Source organism: Pseudorca crassidens, chromosome 5 (assembly GCF_039906515.1).
Source record: "Pseudorca crassidens isolate mPseCra1 chromosome 5, mPseCra1.hap1, whole genome shotgun sequence".
Taxonomy (NCBI): domain Eukaryota; kingdom Metazoa; phylum Chordata; class Mammalia; order Artiodactyla; family Delphinidae; genus Pseudorca; species Pseudorca crassidens.
Window position 1 is genome coordinate 78,069,867 of NC_090300.1, and position 18,819 is coordinate 78,088,685.

An 18,819-nucleotide genomic window follows, 5' to 3' on the forward strand; every position below is an offset into this window, starting at 1 on the left:
TATTTTTTGCCCTGTTTCCTGCTCCTCTCCCTGCTGAAAATGTCTATCCTATGTAAGTGCTCACACCAAGGACCAGGAACCTCATCAGCTCAAAGTGTGTTTGACTATTATCCACACAGGCTACCAGTGTTTAGGAAAAAACTATGTGCGAGTGCATTCATGCATGTATGAACTGGAAGGTAAGGAGGCCTGATGGCCTAACCTGTTCCCATGCTAGAACTCAGCCCCAGCCTTCCTTGATATCCAGCTATTCCCCTCAACTAATTCCATAAGGTGCTTTCTCATCACCCCCAACCAAGCATATAGAGACTGGCCCATATATAATTTCTATACGTAAATCATCAGAACTCACTAAGATATTCTTACTCCCTTCTGTTTTTGCAGCTCAGCTTTGGCATGGTATATATGTATTTGCTAGAGGGAAAGTTGGGAAAAAGAATTAGTAGAGTAGGAGCCCTGAATTTGTATCTGGGTCATGGAGATTCTAATCCAATTCAATCACCATCCTTAAATCGCTGGACATCCTTGGGTAATCTGCTGTACATCTCAAGACCTCCGTTTCCTCACTTCTAAATGAGGGGGTTAGGCCTGCTGTTCTCTAAGATCCTTTCTAGCTCAAACAAAAAATCCCTCTCCCACTGAGAATGTATGTTTCCTCCCTCAAACCCAGATTTGATTCTATCCTCTTAGGGTACCTTTACAATCCTTTCTTACCCATCCCAAGAGCTCAGATGTGCTACCGATGAGATTGTTAATCTGTCCTTATCTTGTAGACATTCTTCAGGCACTTATGCAGGTGCCCTGGATCTCCCCAACTAGTGTTTCCCATTGGTTTAACCACCTGATCACCTCCTTTGGGGCTGTTGATATTGAGGTGTCTTGGACCCACGTTCTCCCTAACGGCACTAAGGTGGTAGCTGAGAGGAAGTGAGTCTGGGGAGGAGGAGGCAGACTGGAGCCCTGCAGTGTCTGGGGTCTGCACAGAGTGCCGAAGGAGGGGATGTGGAAAGAGGCGGCCAAGGACCTGAGTCTGGTTCCTGGGCAAATGAGAGAGCCAGGGGAGTCGAGGAGAGAGGGCTGGATTTGAGAGTCTGGGTTCTGTTGCCACTTCCTCAGATTGGCATGACCAAAAGGAAGTGTCTGGTAGTCACCAATGAACATTGTGGTTCAAGAGGGCAGCCACAGATGCAGGGAGCGCTATCCTGTGGGCCTAATTAGCTCAGATGTGTGTGTGTTTGCAGGTGGGGGTGGCAATGAGTGGAAATTAGCTGACCAAGCTGCAGAGGTGGCCAAAAAAGCAGCAGGTATGAGCTTCCCTGGGATGGTCATCACTGGAGCAGAAAGAGGAAGAACAGTCAGCTAAGGATTGTGCTGTATCTACACTACGAATGGGGAGATTTAAACAAAGATGGAGAGAGGAACAGCAGGGAGGTCCAAAAGTGAAAAAATACCTCAGTAGCCCTGAGTGTTCCTCATTTCTAAACTTAGCACAGTGAGTTCCAAGGAAAGCCAGATCTGGGGGACGTAAAGAAGGAGTAGGTGAAGAATGAAAGGAGCCAGTCCTTTCTTTGTTTAGTCTTGCTTCCCTCAACTAGCAGTTTCTTGCTTACGCATATGGATCATGTCTTCTTTGATTGTGCCTGACATTGGCTTGGGTACGTGACAGATCAAGACTACATTCCATCAGAAAGGGAGATAAAGAATTAATATTGTTAAAATGGCCATACTGCCCAAAGCAATCTACAGATTTAATGTGATCCCTATCAAATTACCTATGACATTTTTCACAGAACTAGAACAAATAATCCTAAAATTTATATGAAACCATGGAAGACCTAGAATTGTCAAAGCAATAAAGCAGGAGGCATGATCCTCCCAGACTTCAGACAATACTACAAAGCTACAGTAATCAAAATGGCATGGTTTTGACACAAAAACAGACATATGGACCAATGGAACAGAATAGAGAGCCCAGAAATAAACACACCTATGGTCAACTAATCTTCAACAAAGGAGGAAAGAATATACAATGGAGAAAAGATGGTCTTCAAGTGTTGCTGGGAATGCTGGACAGCCATATATAAATCAGTGAAATTAGAACACTCCCTCACACCATACACAAAAATAAACTCAAAATGGCTTAAAGACTTAAGTATAAGACATGATACCATAAAACTCCTAGAAGAGAACATAGGCAATACATTCTCTGACATAAATCGTAGCAATGTTTTCTTAGGTCAATCTCCCAAAGTAACAGAAATAAAACGAAAAATAAACAAATGGGACCTAACCAAACTTATAAGCTTTTGCACAGCAAAGGAAACCATGAACAAAATGAAAAGACAACCTACAGAATGTGAGAAAATACTTACAAATGATGCAACCAACAAGGGCTTAATTTCCAAAATATACAAACAGCTCATACAACTCAATAACAAAAAACCAAACAACCCAATCAAAAAATGGGCAGAAGACCTAAACAAACATCCAAAGAGGACATACAGATGGCCAAAAGGCACATGAAAAGAGGCTTGACATTGCTAATTATCAGAGAAATGCAAATCAAAACTACAATGAGCTATGACTTTACACCAGTCAGAATGGCCATCATTAAAAAGTCTACAAACAATAAATAAATGCTGGAGAGGGTGTGGAGAAAAGGGAACCCTCCTACACTTTTGGTGGGAATGTAAATTGGTGCAGCCACTATGGAGAACAGTGTCGAGTTTAGTTTTCCTTAAAAGAGGAAACTAAACAGTTTTAGTTTTCCTTAAAAAACTGAAAAAAGAACTACCGTATTATCCAGCAATCCCACTCCTGGGCATATATCCAGAAAAGACAGAAACTCTAATTCGATAAGATACTTGCACCCCAATGTTCATTGCAGCACTATTTACAATAGCCAAGACATGGAAGCAACCTAAATGTCTATTGACAGATGAATGGATAAAGAAGATGTGGTGTGTATATACAATGGAATATTACTCAGCCATTAAAAAGAATAAAATAATGCCATTTGCAGCAACATGGATGGACCTGGAGATCATCATACTAAGTGGGGTAAGTCAGACAGAGAAAGACAAATACCATATGATATCGCTTATATGTGGAATCTAAAGAAAATGATACAAATGAACTTATTTACCAAACAGAAACAGACTCATAGATGTAGAAAGCCAACTTATGGTTACCAAAGGGGAAAGGGGAAGGGGAGGGATAAATTAGGAGTTTGGAACTAGCAGATACAAACTACTATATATAAAATACATAAACAACAAGGACCTACTGTATAGCCAAAGGAACTATATTCAATATCTTGTAATAAACTATAATGGAAAAGAATATGAAAAAAAATATATATATGTATAGCTGAATCACTTTGCTGTACACCAGAAACTAACACAGCATTGTAAATCAACTAAACTTCAATCTAAAGAAATAAATTTTTTGAGGCAAAAACAACCAAAAGAACCCCGATGAATGGATAAAGAAGCTGTAATACACACACACACACACACACACACACACACACACACACGCAATGGAATACTACTCAACCATAAAAGAGAACAAAATTTTGCCATGTGCAGCAACACGGATGGACTTGGAGGGCATTATGCTAAGTGGAATAAATCAGACAGAGAAAGACATATACTGTATGCTATCACTTATATGTGGAATCTAAAAAATACAAAAAACGAATGAATAAAACAAAAAAGCAGACTTGCAGATATAGAGAACAAACTAATACCAGTGAGGGGGAGGGTGTAGGGGTGGGGGAATGGGAGGTACAAACTACTGGCTGTAAGATAGGTTCAACGGTGTATTGTACAACATGCGGAATACAACCAATATTTTGTAATGACTGTAAATGGAAAGTAACCTTTAAAAACTGTATTAAAAGTTTAAAAAATAAATAAATAAAAGAGTACCTGGACACGGTAGTCTGTTGGTTACCAACTTCAACTCTAGGTGTCCACCAGAGGGCGTCAGAACCCAGGACTATGGCGCTTCATCCTGAATAGCCCATGTTGATCCAGGGCTTGTAATCTCTGGACTCACCTGGCTCTTTCTCTAGCAGGGCAGAGGGGGCAGGGTGTGGGAGCAGCTGGCAGCACCTCCTCCCACTGCCCTAGTAAGGTTTTGAAAATGTTTGAACTGCCTGGGGGCATGTGAGCCCAGCCCCTGGAGCAGCTCGGGGGAGCTCTGACTTGCTTGATAAGGTGAAGGCACAGGTCTGTTCTTGGTCCTGGGAGGATGTGACCTGGGTTAGCAGGTAGCCCCACGCCAAAGAATTCCTTCAGAAATCCCTCCCTTCACCTCCACTAAGGGGCAAATGGTCCATTCCTGACTAAGAAATCTCTTGCCCTTTGTCATACTGGATCGTTTGCTCAGACACCAGACCTGACCCCACACCTCACTTCCCTCCCACCTCAGCTCAGGCACTGGGGGTGCTCCAGGGAACCAGCACCCACTGTTTCTGGTTGCACACTGGAATCACCAGGGGAGCTTTTAAAACCTATGGATGTGAGCCCCACCCCAGAGATTCCAACTGAATTGTTCTGGGGTGGGACCTGGGCAGCAGTGTTTTGAAAAGCCTCCCATGTGATTCTTATGTACAGCATTATTGAGAATCTCTGGGTTCAAGGCCTTGCTAACCAAGTGTAGGAGCTTGACAGGAATGTAGCATCGCAGCATCCCCTTCCCAGCTTGCTGAATCAGAACCTGCCTTTCAACCAGATGCCTGGGTCATTCAGTGGCACACTGCAGTTTGAGAAGCACTGGTCTAGTCAGCACACTATTCTACTTCGTCCATGCTCATTCCCCGGACCTGAACCACAGCCTCCACAGCTTTCTCAAGTTGGAGCACTGGCCTTCAGAAGTCTTTGCCTCTGATCTGCAGAAAGAAACACATTTTATATCAAGATGTAGAGCACACCTGTGTATATAACGAAACCATACCTTTACTATTGTTACCAAGCCAAACTTCAGTCCATTCACTCGGGCACAGTAAAGCCAATCTGCTGACACAGGGTTGTGGTGAAGGAAAGCGCAGCGTTTATTGCAGGGCACCAAGCAAGGAGTCCAGGCTGCTAGTGCTCCAAAGACCCAACTCCCTGATGGCTTTCAGGGAAAGGTTGTTAAAGACAGGGTGAGAGAAAAGGGTGGATGATCAGCTCGTGGACATTCTTCTGATTGGTTGTTGGTGAGTAATTGGGAATCAGCATCATCAACCTCCTGATTCCAACTGGTCTGGGGTCTACGTGCTTGTGGGCAGCATGCAGTTAACTTCTTCCACTTCGTGGGGGTTTTAGTAGCTGTCAAACAGCTCAAAGGATATGATCCAGTATATTACCTATAGCCCTTGAGGAGGAACTAACAGTCCTTGACTTTGTTTAATGACTAAACTATTATTATTCTGTCTTGCTTGGCTGTTTTCCTTTCTTTCTGCATTTTCTTACTTCTCTGATTAAATTTGTTCTTTGGAAGTTGGGGAAGGCCTAGGAGGCTAAAGTTTTTCTACAGACAAGAGGGAGGCAGAGGACTTGGTGGGGGGTAGGGTCTGTCCTGGGAAGGCCCCATAGGGTCCTGCTTGGTTACACTATCTGTGATGCAATCTCACCCATTCAATAGACATTGCTGGCACCTACTGTATACTTGGCACTGTTCTAGGTGCCTGTGCCAGTCTTATCCCCAGACAAAACTTCCTGTTATTGTGGAGTTTATCTTGGTGGGCGGAGGCCAGGGAAGGTTGTCAGAAAGTTAAAAGTAAATCATAAATATGAAGGACATGCTTGAAGATTATAGTTTCTTTTACAACTTACATTTGGGGGGACTTCCGGATCCTGATTATGGTGTTTCTTGATCTCAGTGCTGGGTGTATTCACTTTGTAAAATGCCCAAGTCTTTGCACTTCTCTGGATGCATGTTATACTTCAATGAAAAGTTCAGAAAATTATATTCTGATATTTTCTATTACTGTCCTCTTTCATTAAAAAAAAAAAAAGCCAGGGCTTCCCTGGTGGCGCAGTAGCTGAGAGTCCGCCTGCCAATGCAGGGAACATGGGTTCGTGCCCCGGTCTGGGAAGATCCCACATGCCGCGGAGTGGCTAGGCCCGTGAGCCATGGCCGCTGAGCCTGCGCGTCCGGAGCCTGTGCTCCGCAGTGGAAGGGGCCACAGCAGTGACAGGCCCGTGTACCACCAAAAAAAAAAAAAAAAAAAAAAAGCCAGTTAAGGGACTTCCCTGGTGGCGCAGTGATAAAGAATCCACCTGCTAATGCAGGGGACATGGGTTAAAGCCCAGTCTGGGAAGATCCCACATGCCGTGGAGCAACTAAGCCCATGTGCCACAACTACTGAGCCTGTGCTCTAGAGCCCACAAGCCACAACTACTGAGCCCATGTGCCACAACTACTGAAGCCCACGTGCCTAGAGCCCATGCTCTGCAACAAGAGAAGCCACCACAAAGAGAAGCCCATTCACTGCAACTAGAGAAAGCCCACAAGCAGCAATGAAGACCCAACACAGCAAAATAAAAGCCAGTTAAAACTCACTAAATTCAGTGCACCTCCAGCTAATAGTTTGCAAGAGTAGTTTAAAAAACATTGCTCTATTTTAAAAACCAAAACAGAACCCCAAAAACCTTCAGCCCAACCACTCTGCAGCATCAACACTCTTGGCCGAGCACCTGCTTACAGGTGCCTTCATCACCCGCTGCGGCCTTCCTTGCCCTCCTGCTTACCCCAAACATGCAACCATTTCACAGTGGAGATTCTTCAAGGCACTGCCACAAGCCTCCCTCAAGCAGCTTGGGCTGCCTCTGCTTAGAACTAGACCTGACAAGCCCTTCTCCCTGCAGAATCACTCTCCTGTGGGCAGCTCTTTTCAAGTTTCAGATCTGGGAAGAGACTGGCACAGGCACATTGGAGGGTTGGGGTTATCCCCCCAGCCTCCTAAATCTCCTAAGCCTTGTGTTTCTAGCCTGTGTCTCATTTCCTCCATTGTGCTGTCAGTCCCCTTGGGAGAGAGCAGTCTCCTCAGCTACCAGTACCAGAGTCAAACACAATGAAGAGAAGGAGACATGCTCCAAGACAACTTCCATCACAGCCCCAGTGATCAACGTGGTGGTGGGGACAGTCCAGGAGCTGAGATGGCAGGATGGGGGAAGGGAGCAGGAGACCTCTTTTCTGTGAGCCTGAAGCTCCAGATAACCCTGCACTAGGGATGTTGGAGGCATGGGTCTGGCTCTTGAGAGCAACTGGAAGGGAGATGGGAGAACGGGGAGCTGGGCTTCCCTAAGAGAATCACCCAGCAGAACAATCCAGCATGTAGGTGCTTTGACCCTTTGCCTTGTTTGATTTAGAGCTTGATTTACCAGCAGAGAAACTTGCTCCAAATCAGCTGTTTGCATCTATTGATCCCCCAAATCTGGTCAGACTGATGCCAAAAATCTCGGCTCTCTGTGCACCAATGCCAAACAGAAATACAGAGTTTTGGAGGAACAAGAAAAATGGCTTTAATCTTTGTCTGGCAAAGGGGAAAACACAGCAGGCTAGCACCTCAAGAACTGTACCCCCCCTTCCCAGGGAATCAGACAAGATCTTATAGGTGGGGCTCACAGTCCAGGGTATATGATAAGGATCAAAATTGTGAAGGTCTTGCATTCTTCTTGCATTATTTCAAAACAGTCACAGCTGGTGTCAGGCAGCTGGGTAACTGGGTCCAGCAGCCCAGTACTTGAGCCTGTTTGTCTCTGGTTTATCTTTTTTTCTGAAATGCAAAAGGCTACAAGGGGTGATTTGTTATAAGGGAGTGCAGGGTAGTAGGGCATGATGTAATTTACATAGAGTTAGGGGGTATTACCATGCAGGATGTAATTCACATAGTGTCAGGGAGTAATAGGTTAGCTTTGTGAAGGACAAATCTAGTTACAGACACTACAGATTAGCAACAGTTAAAATAAAGCTAGGAGTGATTAACCCTTTCCATCCCATTTGTTTCTTCTCTAGCCTGTTCACTGTTCCCTTTACTTTCCTTGTTCTCAGGAGAGGAAAAACTTCATTTCTATTTTTGTTGCAACAAATTCCCCAGTGCTAGTTCATTCCGTCCATATTAATGGAGGAAGGGAAATGGGCGTCATTCTTGTCTGGCTGAGGACAAAACTTCAGTTTTGCTCCACTTGACAATCACCAGCTGTCCAGCCCAGGGGCCCATCTACTACTTTAAAACCTGATGCTTCCCAAAGCTCCTGGGTATGGTGTTGCTTTGTTGTCCCTTATTGGTTCAGAGCAGACTTGGGAGTCAGAAAAGTGGATTTGAATTCTGGCTTCACTACTACCAGCTGTTACTTAATCGTGTAGAGCCTCAGTTCTATCACCTGTGGAGTATTGCCTGCCCTAGACCCTGTCTCGGCCCAGGTGGGGTGCATTCAACTTCCTGCTCAGTGGCCCTGGCTGCATGGTGAAGGGCAACCCCCTTACACACACTGTTATCGAATGATTTAGTAGAAAGTTGCCCTGCTCACCTCACAGGGAAAAACGCCATGACCCAAATCCACCCAGTCCAGCCCCCCATAGCTGTCTAGAACCCGCGCCCTTCTCATTGTCCTACTGTCCTCAGGCCAGAGCCCTTGGGCCCAATGCTGGAAAATAAGAGTGCAGGAGTCACCCTTACACAGTTCTCTGATGTCTGATCCCTGGGACAATTCTGTCTGGAGTTGTTTTATTATTAAACGCATCTTATAGATGAGGTACAGTCAGAAACGGCCAACTTGCCCTAGCTTTTGGGTTCTAAGCTTGGCAGCCCAAGGCCGCCTCCAGCTGTGCTAGGATCTGGGTCTGCAGGTTGCACTATCACTGGGAGAAGGAGCTCTGAATTTTCTCCTCCTTTCGGGGTACAGACCCAAGAGGGAGCAGTGCAAGAGGAAGACTCCCTTTGCCTGGGACTCTTTCTGCCTGTATTCCCAGCAGGAAGTGTCACAGGCCTGAGCCCGGCTCTCCCTTGGCCCCAGGGTAAAGGTGGAGGCAGCCCAGGTTCATAGGTCTCTGGGCTGTTGCTGAAAGATTAGGACTAGAGTCCCTCTCTGCAGTCAAACACTCACTGGATTGGGACCTTGGAAACTTTCCGGTCCAATCTCCTCTTCATTTTAGAAACGAAGCATCTGAGGCCAGAGGTAAGTGTTTTTTTTACACTCATAAGTCAGGAGCAGCTGAACTGCTACTTAGAATTCGAGACTCCTACTTCAGCGCTCCTCCATTGGGCCCTGTTGACTACACCGTCTCAGTAGGCACTCCCTACCTTCCGGTTCACCTCTTCTCCCTCTGGCTCCACAGGAAGGCGCAAGCAGGGCTTCTAGTGGGATGAAGAAGGGGGAGCAGTAGGGGCTCTGAAGGAAGGAGAAGTAAGTGGGACATGGCCCCTTAAGGCCCCGCCCGGCCCCCAACCCGGCCAGGCTCCGCCCCCCTCGGGCAGCGCAGGCGCAGGCTGGCTCCAGGAACCCCCGGCGGGAGGGCGGGCGCTCTTGGTTCTCCGGCCGGGGCGTGGGGCCGCAGCACCTGCGGGGGCCTGCGCAGGGCGCGGCGCCCGGCGGGCGGACGTCGACGCCCAGGAGCGAGGGCTGGGAGCCGGGACCGGGACGTGTGGGCGGAGCGGGAGGGGACGCGACCCCGCAGCCCCCTCCCCCGGGGGACGGGGCGGAAGGAACCGGGTAGGGGGGTGTGAGCGGGCGGCGAGGGCAGCACCATCTGGAGGGGCGGGACCGCGCGGCCTCTGGTGGGCAGGAGAGTGCGTTGGGCAGTGCCGGCTGGGGGCCCTAGGCCGGGAGCGCAGGAGGAGCGCGGCGGGCTCTGCCCAGCGCTGCAGGAGCAGCATCCGCAGCGGATCGGGGTTCTCAGCTGGGGCCCGCAGCAGCTCCGCGGGCTGAAGCTCGGTGTGGAGGAGCAGGGGGGCGTGGGTCCGGCCGTGCAGGAGGAGGGCGGGGTGGGTCCGGGGGTGCAGGAGCGGGGCGGCCGGGGCCGCGAGCCTAGCCTGGGGGTGGTGTGGGGGCCTGCGGACAGCGCGGACTGGAGGCGCCCGCCGCCGTGGACGGGCTCCGCGGGCTGGCCTGTGGTGCAGGAGGAGGGGCTGGGCCCCCGCAAGCAGTACCAGGAGAAAGGGGGAGGCAGCCCTGCAGTGCAGGAACGGGGGGAGGCTCGCACCGGGGTGCAGGAGCAGGGGGAGGGGAGCCCACGCAGGCTGCTACAGCAGCCCGAGCAGCTGTCCGAGCTCGGGGACGGCCTCTGGGAGAGCAGAGACGAGCTCGAAAGTTCCGAGGAGCGGGGGGAGCAGTACTGGGAGAGCTGCGGGCACCTCAGAGGGGAGGCAGAGGTCCTGGGAGTGGCCCCGGCACGCCGCAAGAGACTCGAAGTGGTGGGGAGGGCCCGGCCAGTGGGGCCCCAGGGCCCTGAGGGAGAGGGGCGCCTGGGGGTGCAGGAAGCAAATTGGCTGCCCGGGGTGCAGGAAGGGCAGGTTGTGCGGGCTGTCCAGGAAACATACCTGGACGGGAAAGGGTCCCAGGAGGGAGACGGACCCCTGGAGGGACACAGGATCCGGAGGCGCAGGCGGAGGAGGAGGTGGTAACTCACAGGCCGGCTGCTCAGCATCAGCATCGGGCCGAGCCAGGGCCGTGGTGAGAGCAGAATGTAGGGGTTTGGGGAGTGGGGGGCAGAAGAGCGCCGTGAACCTGGGAGCGTTGGAAACCACTGCCCAATAGCAGGCAGTGTCCTGCTGGGTCCTTTTCTGCCGCCTCAGCCGGGACATCATAGAAGCTTTGTCTGCAGAGAGCCAGTGGAAGGCAGCAGGTAAGGAAGCCCAGTTCTGTTCTCAGCTGGAATTGGTGTGTTTGGAAGGAGGGGGCTGCAGTTATCGCAGGAGAGCGTGGTCTCCAAACTGCCGTTTTTCATTCCCCTGTGTTTAAACCTGGAGAGGAATGAAGCAGTGCAGTGTTCAACAACGAGACAGGATCCCTCCCCCCAGTACTGTATATGCCAACTGGAGTGATGGGATATTTCCTTAGAGTCTAGACTGGCGGTGAGACTGTCTGGGTGGCTGCCAGACCTGGGCAGAAGGGAGAGAGGGGTAGTCCCAGGCTGAGGTTGCAGAGGAAGTAGTCATCTCTCCACCCCTCCACCCCCGCTTCACCCGTTTACCGGTAGAGATAGGGGTGCCTCCATGCCATTGCTGGGTTAGTGCAATCAGCACACGCTGCTTCACGTCCTCAAAACACGTTCCAGAAAAGGGAAGGGGCAGCATTGCATTAACAGGACCTTATCTTGTAACCCTCTTGGCCACGTGAGCTGAGATGTCAGCGTGGCAGCCGGTAACTTGGGCACGAGCCTGGCCTGCTCCTGCCACACCTTCTTGTCACATTTGATTAATACTGAGGGCCCAGAGCCAAGGATAAATAGTGGGCAGAAGGGTGGAGAGCTGGTGAGGACTTCTGTCTCCATGTGGGCTCTCAGGACCCCAACCTGAAAGTGTGGGATAGGAGAGGTTATCTGCACTGCTGGACTCTGGGCATCCTCGGTGGCCCAGACCTCAGCCCCACCCCATGGAGGTGGACAGATGGGCAGCTGTGGCATCATGGGTTCTGTACCAGCCAGGGCCAGCTCTCAGCCCAGCTTAGAGGTGGGGCTTGCAGAGGTGGGGGCTAGATTTGGCTTCCTGTTGACTTCCTCATGGCCTGGGTGCCAGGCCTATTCATTCCTGCCCCACAGGGGCTTGGTTGGCCACTTGTGGGCCTCATCTGCCTAGGGACGTTCACCTCTTACCTGGCGCTGTCTCGGTTCTTGCTTCTCTAGTCCTCGGGTTGGGGTGGGTACAGAGTTGCTGCCTGTCTCGGGGCCTTAGCCAAGACCCATCTCTGCCCTACCCCAAGGAGTGGCTCTGAGTCAGATGGCCCCCAGACCCCTGTCCCAACCGGACTGGGTGGAGATAGTCCTTTTCTGTTGGGGCAGGGGGAGTGGTGGTCACGTCCTAAGCAGGCAGCTGCTGGGACTCTGCTGGAGGAGCCAGTTAGCCTGCTCCCCATGCAGACCCAGACTTGACTGTCAACTTCGTCCCATGCCTGCCTGTCATCCTGCCACCCCAAACACTCATGCACCGGAAGTTCAGCTGCTGTGTCCAAGGCGTCTGGCTCCTCTGGGACGGCCAGACTGGTTCTTGCGCTCTGGCTTCAGTGGAGAGAACTGTTCTAAACACGCGCACGTAAGCATACACGTTCACCCTGTTTCAGGTTGATTCTTGAATTTGTGGTAGATGAAGAGAAAGAGGACTTTGGCAGATCTGGGTTTACTAGCTGTGTAACTAGTGTGTAACTAGGATAACATTTCTGGGCTTCAGTTCCTCGTCTGTGAGGCGGGCCCTGGTTTTCCCTACAGTGTCCTGAGTGCAGCGGGCTCAGACCCTTCTTTGCCAGCCTAGCATCCACCTTCCCAGGAGCCATGGCCAGTGGACATTAGGCAGGAGGGGTCAGTGCTACCAGACCTTTTCCTCTAGCCCCTGAGCCCACAATTATCCCCCTGCCCTGTGCTTTATCCTGGAAGATGAAGTGTTTGTTTTTAATAATAGCTTTATTGAGGTATAATGACGTATGGTAAATGACACGTATTTAAAACATAATTTAATAAGTTTTAACATACGTGTATACCTGTGAAACCACCACCACAATCAAGATAATGAACATACCCGTTATTCTCAGACTCCCAAAAGTTTTTTGTGCCCCTTTGTAATCCCTCCATCCCACCCCTCCTTTGCCATCCCCCTTCCCCAGGTAACAATAGTCTGCTTTCTGTCACTATACATTAGTTCGCATTACCTAAAATTTATGTAAATAGAATCATACAGTATGTGCTCTTTTTTTTTTTGGCCTGGCTTTTTTCACTCAGCATAATTATTTTGAGATTCATCCATGTTTTTGTGGGTATCAATTGCTTATTCCTTTTTATTGCTGAGTAGTATACCACAGTCTGTTTATCCATTTATCTCCTGATGGGTTGTTTTCAGTTTTTGGCTATTACAAGTAAAACTGCTATGAACATATGTGTAAGTCTTTGTACGGACATATGCTTTTTTTTTTCTTGGGTAAATCCTTAGGACTGGAATAGTTGGATCATATGGTAGGTATACATTTAATTTTTAACAAACCGCCAGACTGTTTTCCAAAGTGGTTGTACCATTTTATGTACCCACCAGCTGTGTATGAAAGTTCTAGTTTGTTCACTACTTTGTCAGCACTTGGTATGATCAGTCTCTTTAAATTTAGACATACTAATAGGTCTGTAATGGTATCTCATTTTGGTTTTAATTTACATTTCTCTAATGACGAACGTTGAGCATCTTTTCATCTTATTTGCCATCTGTATATCTTTGGGGATGTGTCTGTTCAAATTGTTTACCCATTTATTGTGTGGGGTTTTTTTTTCATACTAAGTTTTGGGAGTTTCTTTTATATTTCTGGATTCAAGCCTTTTATGGGATATGTGATTTGCAAGTATTTTCTTCCAGGCTCTAGCTTGCACTTTAATTCTCCTGCGGTACGCGGGCCTCTCACTGCTGTGACCTCTCCCGTTGCCGGAGCACAGGCTCCGGACACGCAGGCTCAGCGGCCATGGCTCACGGGCATAGCCGCTCTGCGGCATGTGGGATCTTCCCAGACCGGGGCACGAACCCATGTCCCTTGTATCGGCAGGCGGACTCTCAACCACTGCGCCACCAGGGAAGCCCAGTTTTAACTTTTAATGAACTCCAGTTTACCAGCTTGTTCTTTTATGGATTGTGCTTTTGGTGTTTAAGAACTCTCTGCCTAACCCAAAACATGATGGTTTTCTCCTATAACTTTTATAGTTATGGGTTTTCCATTTAGGTCTACAATCTATTTGGGGTTAATTCTTAGGTTAGTATATGGTGCAAGGTATGAATGGAAGTTCAGTTTTTTGCATATGGGCATCCAATTGTTCAGCAAAATTTTTTTAATAGACTTGTTTCTCCATGGAGTTGCCTTTGCACCTTTATCAAAAATCAGTTGTTTGTATGTGTGTAGATCCAATTGTGGACTTTGTTTTGTTCCATTGATCTAACTTGTCTGTCTTTATCCCAGGACCACATTATCTTGATCACTGTAGATTTTATAGTAAGCCTTGAAACCAAGGAAAGATCTTAAACTTTGTTCTTCCTTTTCAAAATTGCTTTAGTTATTCTAGGTTTGTTGTACTTCCATACGCATTTTAGAACAATTTGTAAATTTCTACAAAATAGCCTGCTGGGATTGCATTGAATCTACAGATCAATTCGGGGAGAATTGCTGTCTTAGCAGTATTGAACCTGACTTATGAACAATGTGTATCTCTGTATTTATTTAGATTTTTAAGAATTTCACCAATGTTTTATAGTTTACAATGTACAGATCTTTTAAATCTTTTGTCAGATATATCCTTAAGTATTGCATATTTTTGATGCTATTGTAAATGGTATTTTTAATGGAATTCAGTTCTTTGTTAAAAAAATTTACCTACCTTAACTCTGGTAAAATATACACAACATAAAATTTACCATTTTAACCACTTTTAAGTGTATAGTTCAGTAGAGTTGGGTACTTTCACGTTGTTGCACAACCATCACTATCATCCATCTCCAGAACTTTTTCTTATCTTGCAGAACTGAAACTCTTTTTTTTTTTTTTTTTGCGGTACGCGGGCCTCTCACTGTTGTGGCCTCTTCCGCTGCGGAGCACAGGCTCCGGACGCGCAGGCTCAGCGGCCATGGCTCACAGGCCCAGCCGCTCCGTGGCACGTGGGATCTTCCCGGACCGGGGCACGAACCCGGGTCCCCTGCATTGGCAGGCGGACTCTCAACCACTGCGCCACCAGGGAAGCCTTTGGGTGGTTCTTTTCCCCAGCCTTGGGTAGTTCCCATACATTCATGTGACGATCAGTACTCAGCTTACTGCTCAAGGGGGACCTTTTACAGACTTCTGTGGTGCTCTCTCTTCTCTGATGCTCTGTTCTGTGAATTCTGGCCACTTGAGTTTCCCCAGAGTCTCAGCTTCATCTCTTCAACTCAGAGAGTCCTTTGGGGTCCAACTGGTTCCCTTCCCTTTTCTGTAGCCTGGAAACCCAACCATAGGGCTGACCTCCTTTGTTTCCTATTTCCTAGGTATCACTGACCTTTGCATCTTGATGTCTGGTGTCTTCAAAACCATTTTGTATATTTTGTCCATTTTTCTGTGTTTCAGTCAGGAGGGTAAGTCTGATCCGTGTTATTCCATCTTGGCCAAAGATGAGGATTTTACTTTAATTCCCTCATTCCCACCCTGCTACTCATCCCATCTTCCAGCCCATCCACTCTGGGCGTATCTCATGTTTTCTTCAATCTACTGTTCATTGTTTATATTGTTATGGTGTAATAAACTGTGACTTTTCCTTTCCTGGGCACCTTTTTGTTCTTCCTGGAGTTGCTTTTTTTGTTTGCTTAGTTTTCTATGTACTTTTCAATTAATTAAACTCTCCAGTAGCTGCATAAATTTCTCAGGGTGTCAATTCCATTAGGTATTCTAACAAATTCACCTCTCTAAAGAAGTCTCTTTCAGAGCCTTGTGCCCTAAAGCAGCATGGACTAATTGCTCTCTATCACTGATGCTTAGCTGTCCTCCTGGGATCTCCCTTTCAGCATCTTGGGCATTTCCTTCACTGCCTTTCTGTGCCTTTCTCTCCTGTTTCCTGTCTTCCCCTTTGTTGGTTTATTCTCTAGTTTGGTAGAGTACATCCTTTAGTAGCTTCCTAAGAGAGGAGGGTGAAAGAGTGGTAGATTATTTTGAGACCTTGCCAGTCTGACACTCAGTCACTTAATTAGCTGAATATAGAGATCTAGGCTGGAAATTGCTTTCCTTTGGAAGCTTAAGGACATTGCTCTTAAGTTCCAGAGTTAACATTAATGTCTAAAATCATTCCCAATCCTTTTTGTGGAACTTGTGTTATAGCGTTGCCCAGGAGTTTATAGCATCTTTTCTTTATCTCCAGTATTCTTTAATTATGTAGCTTGGTGTGGGCTTTTGCTCTCCATTGTGGAAGATGCTTTATCCTCCAACCCTTCTATTGTGATTTTAGCAATTTTAACAGCAGTAAGTGTCTGTTGATATTATTTTATCCCATGGCATGGATGAGGTAGACACAAAACTACTAAATTCAAGTTAAGTTTTAACAGAAACATTGGAATAATGGATTAGGATTTTTGGCTAGGGAGATATCCACATTTCACTTTTAAAAATCCATTATTTTTTTTAAAGCACTTGCTAAAGTTTTACGGTCCAGATTTTTTTTAATTAGAAAAATTAAGATAAGTGTGTGAATCTAATAAGGAAAAAATTCTCAATGAATTTTTGGAAATTTAGTAGAATGATTTCTCCATCCACTGACATTAATGGGACTTAGCATTAAGAATTACCCTCTGGGGCTTCCCTGGTGGCGCAGTGGTTGAGAGTCCGCCTGCCGATGCAGGGGACACGGGTTCGTGCCCCGGTCCGGGAAGATCCCACATGCCGCGGAGCGGCTGGACCCGTGAGCCATGGCCGCTGAGCCTGCGCGTCCGGAGCCTGTGCTCCGGCAACGGGAGAGGCCACAACAGTGAGAGGCCCACATACCGCAAAAAAAAAAAAAAAAAGAATTACCCTCTGTATAGTAAATAGTCCCATAAACTGATGCTCATGGCCGTGATGAGAAGGGCCTTCTGAAAGAGTGGTCAGTGTCAACAATGGGAAAGAATATTTGAAAACAGGACTGCTCTGGCTAGGACCAATGATTGGCACAGTTACAGGCTTTCTCCAGAGCAGCGGTTCTCGACCCCAGTATGGATTCATCTGCAGAGATTTCAAGATATGATGCCTGAGTCTCACCTAGACCAAGTTGATTAGAATCTCAGTGGGCGGGGCCCACACACCGACACTTTCCTACCTCCCAGGTGATTTTAATGCACAGCCAGTGCAAAGAACCACTGCTCCAGGGTTTAGCAGAGACCCTTGCTTCTCAGAGTGTGGTCTAAGGACCAGCACATTATCACTGGGAGCTTGTTAGAAATGTAAAACTCAGGCCCACCCCCATATCTATGGAATCCGAATCTGCATTTTAACAAGATTCCCCCAGGTGATCTGCGTGTGCATTAAAGTTCATGAAATACTGCCTCATTTATCCATTCAGCAGATATTTCTGAGCACCTGCTGTGGGCTAGACTTTGTTGGTTGGGGTGAGGATGGGTCTGTTGAATTTGTTATGTTTCCTGTCATATTTGTAATTTCTTATTCCCCCTATTAAAAAATACTAATATTCTCTTCTTGTTTTGTAGATACAACATCTTGTCTTTCTGAGGATATTAATGAGCATTTTCTGTGTGTTTTGCTCTTTCTTCCACGTTAGAGGCTTTCCTTGGGTGTCCAGTATTTCTTTGTCATCTACTCTTGACCACAAGCACTGGGTGGCCTTGTTGACCGAGCTTCTTTGTATGGTGACCTGGCTGCTCGGTTTGTGGAGAACTCCCAATGTTGGTTTCTTTATATCTTTCTTGGCCTGATCAGAGTCCCCAGAAAGGACACTCCTGTCTTCTGCCAGGAGGTGGAGGTCTGGCTCCATGTTCCTGGAGGGAGTCGAGAAGGAGACTGAGATCTCCACATCTATGTGTGCTTTCCTTGTTAGGTCCCTGGCACCCCGCTGTCAGCCAAGCCTGCTGCGCCAGTGCAGAGGCCCGCACTTTACCCCCGAAGGGAAATCCCGATCTTGCCGGGTGGTACCAGGGCAGCAACCCAGCGGCTTTGTACTGGAGAGGGAGTCCAGGGGGGTCTTACTGCTTCTTAAACAGCTTTTGACTAATCCTCTGTATTTTTAGCACCTGTTCTTCTTCTAGAGGTTTCTGGGGCTTCTAGTTCCCAGGCCTTTTGAGGATTCTGTGGGGTCAATCAGGTCCTTTTCACCTTGGGATTGGGGATTTTCTCAGGTCTGCTCTCCATAGTCACTGGCCATCTGCTTTCCAGCTTCCAAAGCTATGTTGTGGTTTTCTCTTCTACTATTCTTCCCGTCCTTAGGGACTTTTGCCATTCAGAAAATTTCTCTTTTGATCATTTTGGCTTTGGTGGGGTTTTGGGAAGGAGTGAAATTATGTGCATTTGTGCAATCTGTCTTTTCCTGGAGCCTCTATTCCCTCCTTAAACTTCCTCGCAGAATCCACGAATTCATTCAGTATCTAGTATATATTTAACAAATAAGACTCCAGCTCTGCCCTCCATGAGCTCAAATCCTTGAACCAAGCAGTTTTGTGTCCAGTTGTATATGGACTGAATTCTGGTTCACCTGTGACTCTCCAGTAACAGGTGACCCTGGTCACCCCTCCAGAGCCTCAGTGTCCTCATCTGTAAAATGCGGGTAATGTAGGGTAGTGGGGGGCAGGTTAATCAGGCAATGAAAGATAAAACTTTTAGTAAAGAACTTGCACACAGTGTCTTTCTGAGGATGTGAATCGTGACTTCTCCTCCTTCATAGTCCCCCAAACCTAGCACAGGGTGAGCACACAGTCAGTATGTGGTGAGTGGCTAAAGAGGTGGGTGGGATGAGAGGTTTGGCCTGGGCCCTCCTTCAGCAGCTCTAGGTCCTGGGAGCCAAGGGCTTCTGCTGGATGTGAGAACTCTAGGTTCTTCCTGTCTCTGCCTGTCCCTTGGATGTTGTGTCTCCTCCTGAGGCAGGTTCTCCGCTCAGGGCCCTGACCTTTATTAGTCCCTGACCTTGGCAGGGCTGCCCCTCTAT

The 18,819-nt window shown here is 47.7% G+C and overlaps 1 protein-coding gene and 1 long non-coding RNA gene across 9 annotated transcripts in view; one reads left to right on the forward strand and one right to left on the reverse strand.

Moving 5' to 3' along the window:
• Window positions 1-9,471, reverse strand: part of LOC137225094 (uncharacterized) — a 44,668-nt gene extending 35,197 nt beyond the window's left edge. For 6 of the 8 annotated variants that reach the window (XR_010943689.1, XR_010943685.1, XR_010943688.1 and 3 more), the window contains exons 1-3: window positions 9,299-9,470; window positions 5,826-5,934; window positions 3,933-4,897 (exon numbers count right to left, since the gene is read on the reverse strand). This is a non-coding gene — a long non-coding RNA (uncharacterized lncRNA). Of the gene's footprint in view, window positions 1-3,932; window positions 4,898-5,825; window positions 5,935-9,298 lie in introns of all 8 variants that reach the window. The other 2 variants (XR_010943683.1, XR_010943684.1) reach the window with 2 other exon arrangements.
• Window positions 9,472-10,206: 735 nt separating this feature from the next.
• TNK2 (tyrosine kinase non receptor 2) overlaps window positions 10,207-18,819 on the forward strand; it is a 39,115-nt gene continuing 30,502 nt past the window's right edge. Inside the window, exon 1 of the mRNA XM_067738577.1 lies at window positions 10,207-10,839. The gene's annotated coding sequence lies outside the window, so the exon portion shown is untranslated. The remainder of the gene's footprint in view (window positions 10,840-18,819) is intronic.